The following is a 15,899-nucleotide window of genomic DNA, read 5'->3' as shown; positions in this document are numbered from 1 at the left end:
TTTATAATAGTGACAATTTTTTCTTGTGTTGTGAGATGCTCATGTAACCACATAAAGGCCACCTACTGAAAAACAGAAATGCTGGCTGAAGTCCTTGCAGCATAGTCAGAGTGGGGAGATGTGGGGACAAGTGCATGGAGTACTGCATACATGGAAAAAGTTAAGGGCATCTGAGTGGCAAACCATTCCCCCATGGTAGGCATGTGAGCAGCAAACCACTTACCCCGTAGGCACAACCCTGGGCATAGGCCACATGTTGCAGTCCCTGTGCTCGCTCCATGGCCCACTCCTCGATTGGTCGCTGGGAGGACAGTTGGCCAGAAATTGCATTGGTGGCTGCCTGTAATCTGTTTAGCTACTGCCTGAGTATATATACATAGTAACTTCCCAATAAAATCAGACCTGCTTCCTGCTTGGTCTCCAGAGGTCTTGATTAGCCACTCCACAGCCACACTCTCCTCTACCCTATTCAATGGACCTCCTCACTGGATGAGAGAGAGCCCATGTAACTTCCCAACAACAACAACAAAAAAACCCAGCTCTCAGTGGGGCAGGTGTGGAGCATGCCCAAAGCACCACACACAAGAGCCCTGGAGAGAACGATCCCTTATTAGGAAGCACTAAGGGAGAGGGTGAGTGTGATATAGTTTAGAGACTAACAGAGATCAGGAACTGAGAGGTCTTCGGGCGAGATAAGGAGATAAGACCATGTGCTCACATTACAGGAGAAGGCCCAAAAAGAGATCCCTAAGGTGCAGCCTCCCTTCAAGGACTGGTGGGTGCCACACCCCACTTCCAGGTGCCCTCCACCCAGGACCAACCCTCCGTCATGAGGGTGCAGATACCAGCTAACAACAGATGACCCCACCTATTGATGAGAAGGAAAGCAGGAAAAATACTGATCTCCAATCAAAACAATCCTTGTTTCTTCCTTCAAGATTTTTTTCTTTTTTTCTTTCTTCTCCCTTTCTATTCTCCCACCCTCACATCCCCAACATATATGAAACCAAGTACTTTGCATGAATTAGGATATTGAGGTCTGAGACAACTGAATAGTATATTAGAGTTGTTGTATATTCTTTTCTTTTTGTTTCTTTTCCTCCAATTTTCACAATTTTAACATTTTTTTACTTTTCTTAGTACATATGTGTTTGTTTTATGCACTCTACTGTCTTCCCTCTTACTTGTCTACCCAAAATTACTTTCTTTCTATTCTCCTGCTACTTTCTTCTTTAGATTTCTCTCTCACACTTCCTAATATATAATAACTCTATATCTTCACCTCCTACCTCCTCAGAATATCTTCCTTCCCCTCACCCCCAGTCTTTGTCCACCATCAGAAACTGTAAACCCTTTTACAAACCTACTGATAATATTCTAGATAATAATTGAATTCACCATCTCTGTACCTTGTGACTAAACTGTAAATGTCTATTGACAACAATTTGTTTTATGTGGTATATTATTTATATTGGGATCTGTTAACATTGTCCTACTCCTCAAAGGAGAGATATTGGAACCCTACAGGGGCACTATAAGCCTATAGGGTACAAATGGTAATGCCTTGGATCCACAATGCTAGAAGGGAAGACACATGAGCAACATGAAAAGACAAGAGAAGAAAGTGCCCCAAACAAATCAAGATACCACATTATTAGAATCCATGGCCAGCACAGCAGATGAAATGAGAGAGAAGGAGTTTAGGATATACATAATTAAAATACTCTGTGAATTAAAGGATGATATAAGAGTGCAAACACAGGCAGCAAAAAATCATTTCAACAAAGAACTACATAAACAAATACAAGAAGCAAAAGATTACTTAAATAGGGAGATAGAGGTTCTAAAGAAATACCAAACAGAAATCCTTGACATGAAAGAAACAATAAATCAAGTTAAAAGTTCAATTGAAAGCATCATCAATAGATTAGACCACTTGGAAGACAGGACCACAGACAATGAAGACCAAATATATAATCTTAAAAAGAATGTAGACCATACAGTGAAAATGGTTAAAAAAATGAGTAGAACATTCAAGAAATATGGGATAGTATAAAAAGACCAAATTTAAGAGTTATTGGGATAGAGGAAGGCATAGAGTTCCATACCAAAGGAATGAACAATCAATTCAATGAAATAATATTATAAAAATTTCTAAACATGAAGAATGAATTGGAAAACCAAATTCAAGAGGCTTATAGGATGCCAAATGTACAAACCACAAGAGATCCACACCAAGTCACATTATAATGAAAAATGCCTAACATACCAAATAAGGAGTGCCGCAGTCTGGCTGGGCACAATTCAGGAGCCACTTGTCAAAAGAAATGAACTTTATGTTTAGAACACACACACCGCACCACACAGCTCTTCAGAAAAACCCTCAGAGCCCAACTGCCACCACTGGCCTCTCTACCTCCCCCACCCCTAGTGCTCTTGAGGCCAATTGGCTGGGTTGCATGGGTGGAGCCAAAAAAAGTCCCCCAATGAGCAGCTCCGTGGTTTGAAAGGGCAGGGAAACAGCCCAATGAGCATCACCACAGAGGAGCCAATCAGTTGGCAGCTAGAAGTTTGCTGGGGCTGCTGTGAGCCAATCATCAGCTGGCAGCTGGAAGTTTGCTGGCAGCTGGAAGTTTGCTAGGGCTCCTGTGAGCCAATCATCAGCTGGCAGCTGGAAGTTTGCTGGGGCCCCTTCAGCTGTGGCTCTCAACAAGGAGAGAGTATTAAAAGTCACAAGAGAAAATACTCAGAATACATATACAGGGAAACCATTTAGGTTATGTACAAATTTTTTAACCAAGACTCTGATAGCTAGAAGATCCTGGAACAAAATCAAGCTTTCAGAAAATGAATGCCAACCAAGAATCTTGTATCCAGCAAAATTAAGCTTCAGATTTGATGATGAAATAAAAACCTTCCATGATAAACAAAAGTTCAAAGAATTTACAATTAGAAAACCTGTACTACAGAACATCTTTGGCAAAATAGTCTATGAAGAGGAAATAAAAAACAACAATGAAAATCAGCAGAGAGGTATTACACTAAAAGAAAAACTAATCAAAGGTGAAATCAAGTCAAGTTAAATAACAAAAATGGCTGGGAATATATGACGTCTCAATAATAACCCTGAATGTTAATGGCCTAAACTCACCAATCAAAAGACGTAGGCTAGCTGATTTGATCAAAAAAGAAAAAAAAAAAAAAAACAACAAAATGCTGAGTCTCTCTCCAAGAGACTCATCTCATTAGAAAAGACATCCACAGACCGAAGGTGAAAAGTTGGGAAAAATCATACCACGCACATGGACTGTGGAAGCAAGCAGGGGTTTTCATCTTCATATCAGCTAAAGTTAATCAAAAGAGATAAAGAAGGACACTTCACACTGCTCAAGGCAACCATACCCCAACAAGACATAACAATTATAAATATATATGTCCCAAACAGTGGCGCATCTATGATCATCAAACAAACTCTTCTCAAGTTCAAGAGTCAAATAGACCACAACACAATAATTCTGGGAGACTTTAACACACCTCTTTCATCATTGGATAGATCTTCCAAACAAAAGCTGAACAAAGAAACTATAGAACTCAATAATATAATCAATAACTTATACTTAATGGACACATATAGAATATTTCATCCTTCAATGAGCAAATACACTTTCTTCTCAGCAGCACATGGATCCTTCTCTAAAATAAACCATACATTATACCACAAAGCAACTCTTAACAAATACAAAAATATAAAGATACTACCCTGCATTCTATCAGATCACAATGGAATAAAATCAGAAATCAATGATAAAATAAACAATAAAAATACTCCACCAACTGGATATTAAATAATATGCTATTGAATGAACAATGGATTGCAAAAGACATCAAGGAGGAAATTTAAAAATTCTTAAAGGTAAATTAAAACACTTATACAACATATTAAAATCTCTAAGACACCTTGAAGACAGTACTAAGGGGAAAGTTCATTGCATGGTGTTCATTCCTTAAAAGAAGAAAAACTCAACAAATAAATGACCTAATATTACATTTCTGAGCCCTAGAAAAAGAAGAACAAACCAACACCAAAAGCAGTAGAAGACAGTAAATAATTAAAATCAGAGCTGAAATCAACGAAATTGAAACAAAAAAAACAATTGAAATAGTTGACAAAACAAAAAGTTGGTTCTTCAAAAAATAAATAAAATTGACAAACCCTTAGCCATGCCAACAAAGAGAAAGAAAAAAGAAAACTCAACTTACTAACACACATCATGAAAAAGGAAATATCACAACAGACACCACAGAAATACAGAAAATAATTAGAAATTATTTTGAAAACGTGTACTCCAATAAAATAGAGAATATTGAAGGTATCAACAAATTTCTAGAGTCATATGATTTTCCCAAATTGAATCAGGATGATATACAGAATTTAAACAGATCAATTTCAAGCAATGAAATAGAAGATGCCATCATCAATCTACCAAACAAGAAAGACCAGGACTAGACAGATACACAGCTGAATTCTACAAGACCTATAAAAAGCTAATACCTATACTCTTCAAATTATTTTGTAAAAAAGAAAAAGAGGGAGCACTTCCAAATTCATTCTAGGAGGCCAATATCACCCTGATTCCCAAACCAGGCAAAGACATATAAAAGAAAGAAAACTTCAGACCAATATCTCTAATAAACATGGATGCAAAAAGTCTCAATAAAATTTTGCAAATTGAATACAAAAATATATTTTTAAAAAGATAGTGCCCCATGATCAAGTGGGGTTCATCCCAGGGATGCAAGGTTGGTTCAATATATAGAAATCAATAAATGTAATATCACATCAATAGTTAAAGAATTATATGATCATCTCAATAGATGCAGAAAAAGCACTTGAGAAAATGCAGCACAGATTCATGTTCAAAACACTAGAAAAACTAGGGATAACAGAAAGATCATGAAACATCACAACATCATAAAAGCTATCTATGTTAAGCATCAGACCAATATCATTCTAGATGGAGAAAAATTGAAAGCATTCCCCTCTAAAAATTGGAACAAGACAGGGATGCCCTCATTCACCACTTATATTTAACATAGTTCTTGAAACACTGGTCAGAACAATTACAGAGACCTAAAGGGATTTGAATAGGAAAAGAAGAACTCAAATTAGCACTATTTACCAATGATATGATTTTATACCTAGAAGACCAAAAAAAATCCACCAGAAAACTTACAGAACTAGTAAGTGAATTAAGAAAATAGCAGGATATAAAATCAACACCCATAAATCAAAGGCATTTCTGTAATATCAGTGACAAATCCTCTGAAAGGAAAACTACCTCATTTACAATAATCTCAAAAAAAAAACCCCAAAACTTGGAAATCAACCTAACAAGAGGTGAAAAACCTCTACAATGAAAACTACAGAATGCTAAAGAAACAAATTAAAGAAGACCTTAGAAGACGGAAAGATCTTCCTTGTTCGTGAATAGGCAGATTTAATATTGCCAAAATGACCATACTGTCAAAATGACCATACTACCAAAAGCACTATACAGATTTAATGCAATTCCAATCAAAATCCCAATGACATTCCTGATAGAAATAGAAAAAGCAATCATGAAATAAGAGACCCAGAATAGCTCAAGTAATCCTTAGCAAGAAGAGTGAAGTAGGTGGCATCACTATATCAGACCTTAAACTATACTACAGAGCAATAGTAACAAAAACAGCATCGTATTGGCACCAAAATAGACCAATGGTACAGAATAGAGGGCACAGAAACTAACCCACATAATTACAGTTATCTTATATTAGATAGAGGCACCAAAAACATACATTGGAGTAAAAACAGCCTCTTCAACATATGGTGCTGGGAAAACTGGAAATTCATATGCAGCAAAATGAAATTAAGCCCCTATCTCTCACCATGAACAAAACTCAACTCAAAGTGGATCAAGGACCTAGGAATTAAATCAGAGACACTGTGTCTATTAGAAGAAAAAGTGGGCCCAAATCTCCATCATGTTGAATTAGACCCCGACTTCCTTAAGAAGATTCCTATAGCACAAGAATTAAAATCAAGAATCAAAAAATGGAATGGATTCAAACTAAAAAGCTTCTTCTCGGCAAATGAAACAATCAGTGAGGTGAATAGAGAGCCTACAGAATAGGAGCAAATTTTTACCACTCTCACATCAGTGAACTAATCTCTAGGGTATATAAAGAACTCAAAAAGCTATAAACACCAATCAAACAAATAACCCAATTAATAAATGGGCAAAGGAATTGGACAGATGCCTCTCAGAAGATGATTACAATAAATCAACAAACATATGAAAAAAATGTTCAACATCTAGCAATTAGAGAAATGCAAATCAAAACTACTCTAAGATTTCATTTCTCTACAGCCAGAATGGCAGTTAATGAGTGTTGGTGAGGATTGGGGGAAAAGGCACGCTCACACATTGCTTGTGGGACTGCAAATTGATGAAGCCAATATGGAAAGCAGTAATGAGATTCCCTGGAAAGCTGGGAATGGAACCACCATTTGACCCAGCTATCCCTCTCCTCGGTCTATACCCAAAGGACTTAAAAACAGCATACTACATGGACACAGCCACATCAATGTTTATAGCAATTCAAAATAGCTAAACTGTGGAACCTACCTAGATGCCCTTCAGTAGATGAATGGATAAAAAAAATTATGGTATATATATATATATATATATATATATATATATATATATATATATATACACACAATACACACAGTGGAATATTACTTAGCAATGAAAGAGAATAAAATAATAGCATTTGCAGGTAAATGGATGGAGTTGGAGAATACAATGCTAAGTGAAGTTAGCCAATCCCTAAAACCCAAATGCTAAATGTTTTCTCTGATATAAGTAGGCTGATTCATAATGGGGTTGAGAGGGGTAGCATGAAGATTAGATGAACTCTAGATAGGGGAAATGGTGGGAGGAGAAAGGAAGAAGAACAGGGGTAAAGAATGATGGCCCTAAAGCTGATGCTGTGTCAGTCTGGCCATGAAGGAGCAGCCAAGTAACCCTAGGATGCTGGGGGGGGCCAGGATATGCAGCAAAGAAATTTAGATGTGGGTACTGGGGTGGGTGGAAATGGTAGAAGGATCAGTCATGGCCCACACAGCAGGACCATAGACCCAGTGTTCTTTATTAATTCTTATCTGTATGGTTTCTGTTCAAAACAGCTGTAAGGGGAAATCTCAGCAAGTCTTTAAGGCTTGATTATCACAAGAGCTTAGAGAAGCTGCTTTTGTTAAAAACACTCTTTACCTAGGCCTGCAGATGCCAAATGAGTAACTAAAAGCAAACTAAATCTTGGCATCTTTGCCTTCATTTTATTATTATCTTGCTTATTATCTTAAACTCTGACCTGCTCAGCTCTGCACATTGACATATTCATCTTTTAAGGAATGTTCATCTAAAAACTGGTAATACAAGGTTTATTAGCCCTAAGTTTACCTAACATTTCTTATCTCCCTTCAAGATTGAGGCAAGATTTGCAGAATCCTATTTCAGATCCTGGTGTAGTGTCTAAAAGTCTTCAGTCACTGTCTCCAAAGTGGAGCCTAACAGGCACATCACCCCACAATGAGACTGTCTTTGTGATGAGGGCTTCACCAGAGCTATCTTGCAGAACTTAAATAATAATCAACCAGACCACAGTTTGACCAAGATTGCTTAATTATACATTACTCTCAATCCCTACCCCAATTCTTCCTCTATTTAAATCAGCTCATGTTAGTACCCCAAGGATAGGGATGAGATGTTTGGTCTTATTTTGCTTTCCCATTTGTACATATTGATTAAAAATTTATTTCCTGCTTTTCACCATTACCTTTTTTGTTTGTTTTTTTGGTGCAAGTGGCCAGACTTGCTTTGTTGGGAAACCTGAGATCAGGCCTCTGCCCTAGGATTTTGGAAGTACCACCTTGGTGTGGTCTTTGCCCAACAGTTAATCCAATTTGCTATCCTCCTGGTGCTCTTCTTCTACTCCATGGGCTGAAGGTGGCAGTCTATAGTCTCAACCAAGACGGATACAGGAAATGTGAAATAAGGAGCACAGATACAAACCACAGTTCAAAGCACAAGTCACCTGATATCTGCAGCCCAGTTTCCCCACTCCTCAGTCTGCACCAACCTCTTCCTGATATAGCTTGAGTATTATTTTAAATAACAAGTATTTTTATTTAAAATAATATTATTATAAATATAATATTTCAAATATTATTTTAAATACTTGAACCTGAAGTGATTTAAATTTCAGAATTTGGGGATTTTATAATATTTTCATATAGACCTTGGGATGGGACCAAAGTCTAAACACAAAATTCATTTATATTTCATTTATACTTTATACACATAAGCTGAAAGTAGTTTATACAATATAACATTTTTAGTGTATCTGAGTTTTGGTGATATGAGGTCAGGGGTAGAACTTTCCATTTTCAGTGTCATATTGATAGTGAAAACATTTCAGATTTTGAAATATTTTCAGATTTTGAATTTTCAGGTTAGGAATTCTCAACCTAGATGTATGTGTGTATGTATGTATGTATTATTTTTCTAACAAAGTTTTTTATTATCTTCCTCATAGACAACTTAGTTCACATTATGCATTCAACAATCATTTCTCAATCTTGTTTATTCTTATTAACTTCAGTGTGTGTGTGTGTGTGTGTGTGTGTGTGTGTGTGTGTGTGTGTGTTTTACTGGGGATCAAACCCAGAGGCTTGCCCATGCTAGACAAATGTTCTAACACTGGACTACATCCCAAACCCATTTCACTTATTATTTAAACACAATCAGGAATTTTGTATACATTAGATAATTAAATTTACTCAGCTTATGAATAACTAACTGTTCTCATCATTTTTTAATGTGGTATTTTTATGTGTAGGCTTTTGAAGACTCTTCATACTCATTTCTAAAATGGTTTTAATAATTCCCACGATTAGTGCAGAAGAATTCTTTCTTCTCCCACATCCTCACCAGCGTTTCTTATTATTTGTATTCTTTTAGTTTTAAATCAATTCATTTATTTTAATTAGGTATATATGACAGCAAAATGCATTTTGATTCATTGTACATAATCACAACACAACTTTACATGTCTATAGTTGTACACGACGTAGCATCACACCATATGTGCAAGTCATACATGTCCCTAGGGTAATGATGTTCATCTCATTCCACCATCTTTCCTTTCCCCATGCACCCTCCCCTACCCTCTCTCCCCTTTGTCCAGTCAAAGTTCCTCCATTTTTCCCATGCCTCCCCACTCCCTGTTGTGGATCAGCATCCACTTATCAGAGAGAACATTCTGCATTTGGGTTTGGGGGATTTAATTATTTCACTTAGAATGATATTCTCCAACTCCATCCATTTACCTGAAAATGCCATTATTTTATTCTTTTATTGATGAGTAATATTTCATTGTGTATATATACCACAGTTTCTTTATCCACTCATCTATTGAAAGGCATCTAGGTTGCTTCCACAGTTTAGCTATTGTGAATTGAGATGCTATGAACATTGATGTGGCTGTGTTACTATAGTATGCTGATTTAAAGTCCTTTGGGTAAAGACTGAGGAGTGGAATAGGTGGGTCAAATGGTGGTTCCATTCCAAGTTTTCTAAAGAATCTCCATACTGCTTTCCAGATTGGTTGCTCCAATTTGGAGTCACACGAGCAATGTATGAGTGTGCCATTTCCCCCACATCCTTGCCGACATTTATTGTTGTCTGTATTCTAATAACTGCCATTTTGACTGGCATGAGATGAAATCTTAGATTGTTTTGATTTGCATTTCTATATTTTCTAGAGATGTTGAACAATTTTTACATATGTTTATCTTTAAATGTACTTTTATCTTACACAAAAATCGAACTGAATATAAAATTTTTAAAGGATGGCTAATTCTCCTAGCCTTTTGAAAATAATAGTCTCCTATCTTCTGGAAACTTGCTATAGATAAAAGATCCACTATCAGTTGAACTGTTACACTTGTTTTTCTATAATTCAGGATAATTGCAATAATTTTCTTTCTAAATATTCCTTCTTCATTCCTTCAATTACCTTCTGAAATTTCTGTTATACAAGTGTCAGAATGTCTCAGTCTAATCTTGTCTACTCTTCTCTTCCATAAAGCAGATAAGGTTATTGCTAATAAAATTAAGATTATAATTGTGGTAACAAAATTTATCATCTCAAAAATAATAAGAAACCCCAAGGGAGTAACCTAAGAGTATGTAAAGACCACTTAGGGACTCCTGCCCAAAGGACCTGTGGAACATGTCTCCTGCAGCATGACATCTCTGTACAGCCTCTCTGATTAGGCTTCTTGTCTGGCAAAACGGGAAGCAGTCAACACTCTGCACACTGAACATCACTAGCACCAAGCATCACTAGCCCCACCTCATTCTTTGTTTTTAGATGACTTCAGGAGTTTTAGTCCTTCAAGCACTGGAGATGCTCCCTTTGGGCTGAGGCAGAATGTTTTTCCTGTGATAAAATCCAGGACGGTGAGGAAACTGGTGCCCACCTCAGTCTTACTTTTTCCGGTTTCAAAACTGCAAATCCAACGGGATTTTTTCTACATACCACCTGTAAGCTTTGGGGAGCAGGGGTCATGGTCAGAGATAAGTTTTTCTTACCAGCTGCTCATGATTTTTCACTTCCTTCTGGTCCAAGGGATCATCATATCCTCAGTCTTGAGTTCTGGGATATTCTGGCTGGTAATTTTACCACTGCAAAGTTCAAAGTTGTAATTGGATTTGTTTGTTTGTTTGTTTCCTGTTTTTGAACTGGGGATTGAATCCAGAGGTATTTTACCAATGAGCTACATCCCCAGTCCTTTTTACCTTTTGAGACAGGTTCTTGCTAAGTTGCTGAGGGCCTCACTAAATTGCTTAGACTGGCTTGAACCTTGAGATCCTCCTGCCTCAGCCTCCCAAGTCACTGGAATTAAAGATGGACATCTCTGCTCTAGGCTTTGTGATTGATTTTCTATGAAAAAAAAGCAAAGTCCAATCATTTGTACTTTACCACTTTGATGATATCTCTCTCCAAGTTTTCTCTGTGGTGCCAGGCATGAAGGCACAAATCAGTAATCCTAGAGACTCTGGAGACTGAGTCAGAAGATCACAAGTTCCAGGTTAGCCTCAGCAACTTAGTGAGACCTAGGCAATTTAGTGAGATTCTGTTTCAAAATCAAAAATAAAAACAGCTGGGGATGTGGCTCAGTGGGTTCAATCCACACTACCAAAAAAAAAAAAAAAAAAAAAGTTTTCTCTGTGATGATCCTTTACTTTTTAAAAAGTATCTTTATTTGCTTTTTAAGTATTAATAGCCTTTTTAAAGTCCATGTTCTTATTATTTAGTTTGTTGTTATCTTAGCATTAGACTTCTTGAGATTTCACCTGTAAAAAGTTATAAGGCCTTTACTATTATGTTATGTGTTGTATGTATTATATTATGTGTGCACACATGTGTTTTGTGTTATATGTTTGAATGTACGTATGTCCATATATCATATATGATGAGCGCTCATGAAAAAATGGATCCAAATTTTTTTATTTCACGTGATTTAAATGGTTTAATTTAAATTGGGTAAACAGCTGTTGAGGATTGTTTTAAAATGTGAACAAAAAAGGAGGTTAACAGATCTGTTTGTTTACTTTCACCTTTCCTTTTCATTATATTTAATAATTCTCTTCAAGATAATGTAAATTGTTAAGAAAATTGTTTTCTTTTAGTGCCTTCTGGAATGTTACATAACTTTTTCTTTAGCCATTATTGCCAGAATTCCTATCTTCATCCCAGCGCCGGTGAAGACAAAGATAAAACCAATCTACAGCTTCTGCAATAGCCATCACTGAACTGCTTGCAGAACTTGCCTGGACTATGTGTCACTTGTATGCATTGTGAACTCACTTGTTGCATTGTGAACTATCTGTTGATGTAGCGACTTGTGGTAGTGTTGGGGTATTTTTGTTGATGGTGTCATCAGTGGTACAATTTTTCCAAAAGGAGCCGTCAGCTGGCTTGGTGTATTTTCCTCCCTTCTGCTTGTCATGATCGTTCAGCTAAAATTTGGGGGCCAACAGACGTGAGGCAAAGAACCTCACCCCCCTGCTGGTACAAAGACCTCTACACAGATGTGGCTGTATATTGGACCAGTAGTCAGTGACGGGTAAGATCCAATTACAATGGTACCAACCTAAGATAACAGGTAAGGACCATATGTACTATTGGACAACCTAAGGCAGACACAGTCCCTAAGCCACATGCTTGTTGTTTAAACAGAGAGGGGGAAATGTTGAGAGCCACAGCCGAAGGGGCCCCAGCAAACTTTCAGATTGCCAGCTGATGATTGGCTCACAGCGGCCCCAGCAACATCTAGCTGATTGGCTCCTCTGAGGTGATGCTCATTGGAGATGCTCATTGAGCTGTTTCCCCGCCCTTTCAGACTACCAGCTAATGATTGGCTCACAGTGGCCCCAGCAACATCTAGCTGATTGGCTCCTCTGCGGTGATGCTCATTGGGCTGTTTCCCTGCCCTTTCAGGCCACGGAGCTGCTCATTGGGGGACTTTTTTGGCTCCGCCCACACAACCCAGCCAATCGGCCTCAAGAGCCGGAGGATTGTGGGAGGGAGAGAGGCTGGTGGTTGGGGGAGTGGCTTGTGGGAAGCCGGTGGTGGCAGTTGGGCTCTGAGGGTTTTTCCTGAGGAGCTGTTTTGTTTGGCGTGTGTGGTTCTAAAAATAAAGTTAGTTTCTTTTGACAAGTGGCTCCTGAATTGTGCCCAGCCAGACTGCGGCATTTTTGTGGTTTAGAATATTAGTTGACACATTCATTTGCAGTTTTTGTTTTCTTTGTTATTTTTCTTTTGATTCTTCTTTCCCCTCTCTTCATGCTCCCCCGCCAGTTTATCTCTTGCCTATCAGAGTTTTGGTTGCCTCTACCAATCCAGAATTGGTATTTATGATGGATGGTAGAAATAAATTATGTCAGATATTTGAGATATATAATCATAATATTTAGGACCCTTTTACCCTACAAAGACCAATATTATGATGACCAGTCCAAACATGAGGAAAACATGTCACATGCCAGTGTTACCTGGAAAGTGTCCACCCCAGAACCTGGGCAACTGTGGCGGTTCTCTGGTACTGGTTCTAGTGACTCTGTGGGAAAGAATTCAATTGAAACACAGAGTAGCAAGCAGAAGTTTAACAGATAGCATGAGAAGCAATGGTATAGCACAGAGGAAAAAAAAAAGTTTTCTCTGTGATGTCTCAAAAACAAGACAGTGTGGTGCTCACAGAGCTGGAATGTTTTAAAAAAATTGAGTTCACCTGTTCTTGCCTCAATTCTCTTGATCCTTAACCAGTTTATTTGGATAGTCCTCAGCAAACTTTCTTTGTGAGGGTCTTGATGTTCTGATTTACAGGGTGATTGTGCAGTTGTGAAATAGTGTTGATGATAAGGGCCTGATCTGGAAAAAGTTCTTCCCTATGAGGTGTTATAATTATCTATTTCTGGAAGAGGTTTTAACATACTAGACCCCAAACTAGACTGTTTTGATTAGAGTTTCCCATGATTTTAAGTAATAGTTCTCTCAAGGGATTTATAATTATCTATAGCTTGAGGAAGTTTAAGCATCCCAGCTCACCTTCCCCAAACACTTGTTGCCTGTTTCAATAAGGTTCCCTGTGGTTTCAGTTTTATGACTTCTGGATTTTTCTTATAGCATATGCCTTCTGTCCTATGGATAATGAACAAAGCTCCTAACATTGCATATTGTAACTTTCCCCCTACCTACCTGTTCATAGCTAACTAAGTATTTTAGTTAGCTTTTTGTCATTGTGACCAAAATACCTGACAAGCACAACTTAGAGGAGTAAAAATTTATTTATAGCTCATGGTTTCAGAGGTCTCAGTCCACAGATAGCTGACTCCATTGATCTGCACACAAAGTGAGGCAGTACAACATGGAGGAAGGGCCCAACAGAAGAAGCTGCTCATTTCATGTGGAGTCTGGAGGCAGAGAGAAGGTGGGGGAGGGAAGGGACCTCAGGAAGAATAATCCTTCCAGGGCACTCCCCTAGTGACCCACCTTCCCCAGCCACAACCCACCTGCCTATAGTCACTGTCCCATCCATTCAAAGTAGAATGGACTGATTAGTTATAGCTGTCATAATCATTTTACCTCTGAATATTCCTGCATTAACAGGAGCTTTGGGGGGACACCTCATATAAAGACCACAACACTAACCTACCTAACACCATCATCTATGGTCTCACTCATTATCTTGTGTATCTGCTCAAGATATATTTATCTTACACTTAACTAATTTGATGTGTCCTTATATTTCTTTTATTATTTAATATATTGTTGCCATGAGTTTCGTGGGAAGATTTTCAAAGTGTTAACCCATATAGGGATTCTGACCATAGAAATGTACAGGGAAGTGTTCCCCTGGTGAGAAAACTCCCGGAGGGTAATAGGCACCCTGTTTTCCACTTAGAATATCCTGTAATCTCTTTTAGGATCTAGTAATATAGCTAATATATGTCCAATGTCCAGCTGGTACAGCAATGCCTTGAGATGCCTCTGTGTTAGAGCCTCATCAAGCCTCGAACTTGATTGCAGGCACATACCTCCTGGGAGTAGAAGAACTTGTTTGCTAGATAACTATAATCTTTCACCAAGGTCTGGTGCTCCTGGAGCTGCCTCGCTAACAGTAACTTCAGACAATGGACTTTCTTGAGAACGGCACAAAGCTCCTAACATTGCATATTGTAACTATGAAATGTAACTGCAAAAGAAGCAACCTTACTGATACTCTAAACAATAATGTAGTTATGGTACTAATGACCTAATGTGACCTACTGGTATAAATAAATGTGGCTGTTTGGACAAAGAGCCACTCTGCCATCTTCCCTGCCTTTGCACTTTGTCTCTGTTTCCTCTTTATTATTATTCCTTACAAATCCATTTGCCATTTAGATCTAGACATGGGTATATTATAAATAAACATGGCAGATACATATCCAGTTCCTTTGCACAGATAAAATGCCTAATGTACTTTAATCAAACTTTTATCACTGAAATTTTTACTTAACCCAACACTATCCTACCACCACCCTAATGAATTCTGCTGACTACCACTACTGCACTTTGGTAGGAAGTGATCTTATTACTAATTTTAGTGGGAAGGGCACATCATGGTTCTACATGTCCCATCCTGGTTCTCTGAAAGTGCCAAACAAGAATATTTGAGACTGTTGTACAGTCCATAGCTTAAAGTTCTGGCATCCCATGGGAAGGAGTTGTCTGAGGTCAGTCAAAGGGAGGCAAGGAGACAAGACTGTTAACCAAAAAAGAGTGATTCAGTTCTGTCTCTTCACTGGACTTCAGCCCACTCTAGATTGATGCTTCCACTTTTTGAAATGTTCAGACACCTTTTTATTTCTTCCACTCTGGCTCACCACATGCTTTCCCCAAAAACATTTCCTCTTTTCCTGTTAACCTTGAAATTTCTAGATTACAATAACTGTATCCATTTATCTTAAGGACAAAATTGATTTAGTTCCTCTGTGCCACTGAATGGAGGCAGACAACAAGCCATTCAACATGAGCTCAATATGATTATTATGGGGACCTTCTGAAGAAGCAGTTAGAATAGAACTTCCAGAGGATTGTGACATCCTGTCTCATGTCTGTCTGAACCATAGCTTCCAAGAGATATGATTGAGATCTTCTTCATTGACTATAATCTGGTGAGAGAGAAAAAAAGAAAGTATATTGTTTTCATAAATATTATAGATGTGCTATAAATTTGGATCCTT

The sequence above is a fragment of the Callospermophilus lateralis genome, chromosome 5 (assembly GCF_048772815.1).
Source record: "Callospermophilus lateralis isolate mCalLat2 chromosome 5, mCalLat2.hap1, whole genome shotgun sequence".
Classification (NCBI taxonomy): domain Eukaryota; kingdom Metazoa; phylum Chordata; class Mammalia; order Rodentia; family Sciuridae; genus Callospermophilus; species Callospermophilus lateralis.
This window is presented reverse-complemented; position numbering follows the sequence as displayed.